Genomic DNA, 7,449 nt, shown 5'->3' with positions numbered 1-7,449 from the left:
GAGAAGTATCCATTGAAATAAAGTGCTTGATTTGTAATTTAGGTCTGGCTTGGTGCTAGTGGTGGAGGGGCAGTGCATGGTCTGCACGTGAACTGCAGCGTCTCCAGCAACACAGAGCTGCCTGTGGACGCCTGTCTGGAAATAATGCCGGGGAAAACTGTTGGCAAACCCAGTCGCCGCGTAAAACACCCAATTTGCGGAAAAACACAAATGTCGGCCCAGTATATTGGCCGGCTGATAAAATAGGTCTGTCACTACACAGGAAGGGTTTAATTTACTGAAACTTACACTGCTTATAATTACTCCAGTGCACCGTCAGGATTTTATTTAATATTATGTTAATGGTAGGGCTGCACAATATAAGAAAACTATCTAATTGCAATTATTTTGACTGATATGGTGATATATTTCACAATATTGGAGGGAATGATCATTTTTGTATCATTATTCACATTTTCATTGAAAAAAAAGAATGAAAGAATTGGGATTTTTTCTTTTTTTTTTTGAGGGTCTGTACCAAACAAAGATGTTTTCTGTAGTCTGTAGGATATGATTTGTAGTCCGGGATGTCTCTGTAGCCCCACAGTACTTCATTTTAGAATGGTTTGACACATATTTTGCCTTTAACAAATATTGCGCCCACCCTGCAGTTTGAATATTACACTAGTTAATATTGCGAGTTTGATACAATTGTGATTAATTGTGCAGCCCTAGTTAATGTTTCTCTTAGTTTTAACTATCAAAGTGGCCAACCTAAGCTGGATAGAATAGTATTAAACTCATTGACTTCTATCCTACTCCAGTTCATAACTGTCCATGCATAGATGGAAAGTTCTTAGATAAGAAGGAGCTTTAACTTCTTTTAAAAAAAAATAGTTCTGCCATCCAGAAATCAGTAAAAAAAAAATACTATTTATTACAAGCTGTATTATAACTTTGACAATTAAACAGTTTTGGATCTAGTAAAATAATAAGATACGAATACCAGTCCAAAATAGTGTTTTACAAAATTGGACTTGAAAAGCTGTTAGAATGTTCTAAATGCAACAGATGCAAAATTATGTTCACATATAATCAAACTGCATTCTCAATTACGTCTTGAATGAAACATATTTTCTCCCAGATTACGTTTGTTTCAACACGTCTTTGAACCAACGACGGGGTCAGGTTTAGGAAAATATTGTGGTTTGGGTTAAAATTAAAAGTTTGTTACATGTTAGGTATGTTTCATACATACATATATGGTAAGTTTAGTTTATTTAAGGATCCCCGTTAGAAGCCCATGTGTGACTCTACTCTTCCTGGGGTCCTTGTTAAGTACGTATGTATAAATAACTAAATAAATAAGTTAACGTGGTATCGCTTAGGACTCGGACGGCCGTCTCCTTGACAGAAGGCCCGTTTGTTTGACCCATCTATCCCGCCCTACCTCCTCACTTTGCAAACTTTAATCGAAAAACGTATTTGTGATACCTTAAAAAACAAATGAAACCCGGAAGAAAATACGTTTCCCTTGAAGCTTAATTGAAATACAGTTTAGTTGAGTAGGAATGTAATTTGCAGGTGACAGGGCTGTCTAAAACACATCTCTAAAGCACAGTGAGCAAATTCTTTGCCTTGGTTTGTTAAAGCCATTTATTAGCATTTTGAAAGACAGTAAACAAAACTGGCATTTATTTATCTATCCAAGTTTGTGTTTGTTTTCTCTCTGTGTGAAAAGCAGAACAGCTCAGAATTGTATCTTAAATAACCGGCCATTACCAGCTAATCCCTTAATGCTGCCTGTCAGCTGTTAGGTAGCTGCCCTAATTTGAAGTGCTCGCCTAAATTCCTGCCTGTGGTTTAAACAGTTTGTTTCTACCACACATAAACTTATTAGTTTACTCAGATCCTGTTGATCCACAAAAAATGCATACAATCATGATGCGTTTTTTCCTTTCCCAATGTTGTGTTTTCTGCATGACGTTTCAATTTTTGAGATATTTACAGTGAAAGCATATAGATCACCACGCTGTTGTATCATTTACTGCATTAGACTAATGGCATTCACATTTCAAATATTCACAATTCACTTATTACTAACAAGAATGTATTTGTAGATGGCCAGAATGCAAGTGCAGATATCTTTTCTAATCTTTCTCATTTCAATTCTCACTGGTCACGTTGTAGTTATGACTAGTCAAAATGTATTTAAAACGTAAGTAGGGATAGGCACTTAAACTTTTTATAGTTTGGAATGGCTTGCCTAAATAACTGTTTAAATCATATCCAAATATTTATCAAGATATTTTAAAAGAAATTAGGACTGTTATTAACTTCAAGATCAAGATTAAATTAAAGATATGTTCAACTCCATTTTCAGATATCTTCTCAGACTGGACTTTTACATGTCCAAAAAATACAATCAGATATCTTGTTTCTAAATGTACTGAGGGAAAGTTATCTAATAGAAAATTTGTCTAGTCAGAACTACATTGAAGATATCTTGATTATTTAAAGAATTGAGTTGAGTCTGAAATATAGGTTTATTGTTACTAGCCAAAATATAATTAGAGATATCTTATTTGAACAGTGTAAAATCTGCTTATTCACTTTTGTGCAAATTAGATAAGAAGATTGGTAACACTCTCATGTATGCACATTCTTATGTCTCACTGTATTGTTTGTAATTGTTTGTAAATTGTTCTTACTTTCTAAATAAAAAAAATATTTATAGATAGATAGATAGATAGATAGATAGATAGATAGATAGATAGATAGATATAGGACTGGAAAATGGGGAAACTGCAAGCTTGGCTTTGTCCAGGTTGAAAAAAAATCCTCTAAAGCTTGTCAGTCTTTTTGAATTAAAGGTTTGACTAGCATTGCAGATGTATTTACTGTAAATGATGTTAATCTTTAATATGTTCACCTGCCATACATTTAAATCAAACCTTAAAATTTGTGGCAGTCGGTCAATCAATCTGCACTTCAGAAATCATGTCGGGTAGCTGAGAATAGGGTCTGTCCAAAACTCAAAGAGCACCCAGATCACACAGGAGCCTTTTTGAACACTAGTTAATTTCATATTTGACAATTCTGGTGTCTCTGTCAGCTGGTCAGTCAGTCAACTTCCTGTTTAAAAAAAAAGAGGATGCCTTGTACCCCTGGTTATAATGATTGGTGTATTATTTTCAGTTCTATCCATCTTGTTAACTCAAGTTGGCTATTGGCACTAATAAGATGTCGGTGGGACAATACTGATGCCTCAAATAGTAGATGGAGGGATTAGTTTCCTGCCCCAGATAGTCCAAACACTGACCTGGCTTTGTACTCCAAATCTCAACCTCCTGTTTGTTGGTTTTATTTGGGAAGACTGTGAGAAGGGGCCACTGTGACGGATTTTTGGCAGAGTTTACTTGCCTAATTTAAAGAAATGTTTCACCCTTTGGAAGAAGTCGTTGTCAATGAGCAAGCGGAGAAACGTGTCTGAGCCTTCCTTCTTGCTGCTTTTGATGTGAAAATAACAGAGCTGTGCCACCGCTCCTGATGCCACGTCTCCTGTGACCACGGAAGCAGGTTTCTCAACAGAAGTATTTTAGTCACAGGCGTGCTGGGCCTTTTTGGAGACGTACAGCTTCTGCCATTTATTTGAGTCTGTGGAGTACCCAGTCCTCAGACAGTATACACTTACTGTACCTCAAATGCCATCAATCTGTAATTCCACCATTCTTTTTGTGTGTTTTTCGTTTGTGCTTTAAACCTGCCTTAATTTATATATTTTTTTAAATGTAATGGCAGCGCAACAAGCTGTAAGCACAACATTGGGATATAAACACCCTATATAGATGTAATGTGTTAGCAAAGAGTTGCCTATTTACACATCCAGTAGACATTGAGCAATATTAGCATTCATTTAGGGTTGTGTTTCCGGCTATCGGATGAATGTCCAACATTCACTCTCCTTTCAGCTCTGTTTTGTTTTACCCTAACTTCTAAGAAAAAAAAAACATCTTCTCTCGTCTCTTTAGCAGCTAAATGCTCAACTATGCTTACTAGCTAGTTTAACTTTTTCAGTGAAAACAGCTGCCTGCTGGTCAAAAGGGCATGAGGCTGGTGAGGTCGAACTAAGACAGTAAAGCTGCTGATGACCTGATGTGATGACAGGATCAGTAGAGTTGGGTTTTACTTCTCTGTATGAGAATATTGATTAGTGTAGCTTTACTAAGAACTTTAACAAGATAAAAAAGATCAACATTTTTGCTGTACTGTACTTAAAGGGATACTTATATTTCAATCCAGCTCTGTGACATCTTTGTGTGGGCGTTTTGCGGCATCTGGCGGATTTTAGCAGACCACGGCTGTTTCAAGCTCCGTACATTGGCACCATGGAGGAAGGCACTCACCGTTCATCTGAACACACTGGCAACACTGCCATGACACAGAGCTGGATTAAAATCAGCAAATTATCTCTTTAATGAGGGGTTATATCGATTAGAGCAACTTTAGATGCAAGTTTACAGCGAATTAACAGCCGGAGCCTGGAAAGACGGCAAAGAGGTAGATGGCATCCATATAGTCATGGATAGAAATCATCTTATTTTGAATTGTATTTCAAAATTTAAATTTGAATATTCTGAATTTTGGGGCATTAACAAAATCAAAAGAAGGAAATATAACCGAGCAAATGAAATGCCTACCAAATCATAGAACAATAAATCCAATATGGACATTGAGTTATTCAGTTATGCTCCTTTATTTGCAGCATTGCTCACAATGGTCTGACACACCCAGTGATATTAAAGGGAGAGCAAGCTCATTAGACGCACCCAAATCCACAATTCACATCTGATGTTTTCAGTGCTTTGGGTGGATCCCATAATAGTTATTTTACATCAGTTGTTAAATGTTGTTTTACCAGATAAGACTGTACAGTGCAGTACAGTCCTTCTAAATAATGTAATGTGTACTAATGGCAAATTCACTCATGGAATAGTGGAGCTATTTATCTGAAACACCAAACTACTGAAAACACTGGTTTCTGTCCTCTTTCAAGACAGCCATGGCATGCTTTGTTAGAAAACACTTTTTTTCACAATTTTTAAATTAATTAAATGGTTATAGAGTAACTAACCCCTTAACTGAATGTCAAAGGAGGTAAATATTGACACAGAGCTCATGCCTATAGAGTGACTAATCTCCTCTTGGAACTTGGCAGCATTAAGCAAAATCAACCAAATATCAAAGGTTTGCCCTAGAGATGATAAATTGTTCGTTTAAAGAGATAACACCACAAAAAAAACAGTTTGTGCTCATAGAAAACATCTTAAAGGTTTGGATTTTTTCTCTTGAATGTGGGACATGGCACTTTGGTCAAAAACAGTGACCAACAGTCAAAAACCTTCAAGCTCAACCCCCTCCATCTGTTAGTGTCTGTGCTGCTCGGCCTTGCACAGCTGCCACAAGCACTGCTGAAGACAGCAACACAATATCAGTCTTGATAATAATAATTTATACTGTTTATTGATCCCAGTATTGAAATTACAATTTACACTGTGTTTGTTAGTAATTACTACACACAGGGCTGAAATACACACACATGCTCAGGACCTAATCATGCAGAAATTGAGAGAAGTCCAATTTAAAACAAAAAGAACAAGATCATAGCCATTGTGGGAAATTATCATAAATAGGCCGAGTTAAAGAGGCCAGAGAAAGAGGTATGTGTGTAACCAAAGTAGGGAGAGATGGGGGGGATAATTGGGGGGCGGAGGAGGAGGACTGAGAGGAAGCTGTGGAGGTTTCATTGTGCAGCGCTGATGAATAGTTGGATTCAGATGGTGGTGGGAGGTGGCCAAGCACAATGGTGAAAGTAAGGGCTGTGTTTCCAGTCTTCCTTCTGCCGAGGATCCTTTTGCCCTCACTCTGCTGTTGCCTCAGCAACCCAAAATCATGGGTTAGCTCAGGTTTGAAACACTGGCCAAGATCACATGTTGCATCAGTTGATCGTGTGTGAAAAAGAATAAAGGGAAAAAAAAAGTATTCTGCCATCACTGTGCATGTAGACCTGTGCACAGCTGTGCATTAAGAGAAAACACACTTAAAAAAAGATGACGGCTTTCCTTTGCAGCAGTGGGCCCATATACAGAGGGCTTAGTCCTTGCCGCAGCGGCTGCGGGTTCAGTTCTGCCCTGTGGCCCTTTGCTGCATGTCATTCCCCCTCTCTCCCCTTTTATGCCTTTTAACCTTTCCTATCAAATAAAAGGTCATGCCAACATTTCTGATAAAAATCTTAAAAAGAAACTGTGAAAACAGAATTGGACAAGAAATTAAATTATATTTAGTCAAAACAAGAGAGCAATGAGATTCTATAACCAAGAGTTAGACCAACAATTATTGCAAAACATGAATTGGTACAGCAACAAGAAAACTGGATTCAAAAAAATGATAGGCTAACTGTCAAATTAGTTACATTGTGCTCATTGTGCTAACCCTAAGAAACAAGGTATTGTCAGTAAAAGATCTACATATAGTCCTCATAGATACAGCATTGAAATAATCTGGTAAACATTCACATAGACTCCATAAGAACAAAGGTAAAAAGAGGAAGGTACTCCTCCCTGCTTCTTCCAACTGGGGGTGTGCCGACGGCCATGACTGTAGGCGATACACTGACCACGGATAAGTATCTCATATAACCCCACTTCAAAATATCAGAACTATACTTTTAATTTCAAAAGTGTTTTGATATTTGTGTGGATCTAAACTTAGGAGGAAGAAGGACAGGGATTTTAAGTTTATCTAAAGACTGAATCTGGGCCAAAAATGTTGGACCATTACCTTGCTGGCAGGAAGGTTTTGCATGTGCATTTCCAAACCATCTCTGGGGCTTTGGATGGGGTGCATAATCCAGCTGCAGATATGGGTCAAACGCAAAGTGACTTATGGCTGATGTTAATGCTGGATGTCAGTCTGCTCTGGGCAATATTCATTTTGACACATTTATAGATCAATGAGGGACCTGAGTACTCCTATGTTCCGATTGCCAATATCTTTTGGTCAGTTGATATGTATGATGTTTAACGGTACAAGAACAGCAGCAAAGAACAAACATTTCACCTGATTCAGACAAAAGCAATTGGACTACCTTTTCAAATGTTTCTCCTAAAAGCCTGCAGCATACTGTAGTTGCGCAGTTCATCTTTAAGATAATCACTAGCAAAATTGTCAGCAACAGTTTTCCCCTACTCCTTCTACTGGAAGCAGCACATTCCTAAAAACTTTCAAACTGTATCATCAGGTCTTTGAAGTTGTATCCATTTGCATTTGTACCGAAATGTGTCTCACATCACTTGTGAGAAAAACATATGGGAGCAATTGAGGCCTAAAGCACAACCATTGGGGCGTTGGGGAGACAGCCCTGGCACCAACTATTCTGGCACGCACGCACGCACGCACGCACGCACGCAC

General features: G+C 37.9%; 1 protein-coding gene across 6 annotated transcripts in view; it reads left to right on the top strand.

Moving 5' to 3' along the window:
• The window catches only part of clip2 (CAP-GLY domain containing linker protein 2), a 55,080-nt gene that overhangs the window by 5,063 nt on the left and 42,568 nt on the right, over nt 1-7,449 (top strand). The gene's annotated exons all lie outside the window — the stretch shown is intronic.

The sequence above is a fragment of the Etheostoma spectabile genome, chromosome 13 (assembly GCF_008692095.1).
Source record: "Etheostoma spectabile isolate EspeVRDwgs_2016 chromosome 13, UIUC_Espe_1.0, whole genome shotgun sequence".
NCBI lineage: Eukaryota > Metazoa > Chordata > Actinopteri > Perciformes > Percidae > Etheostoma > Etheostoma spectabile.
This window is presented reverse-complemented; position numbering and strand designations above follow the sequence as displayed.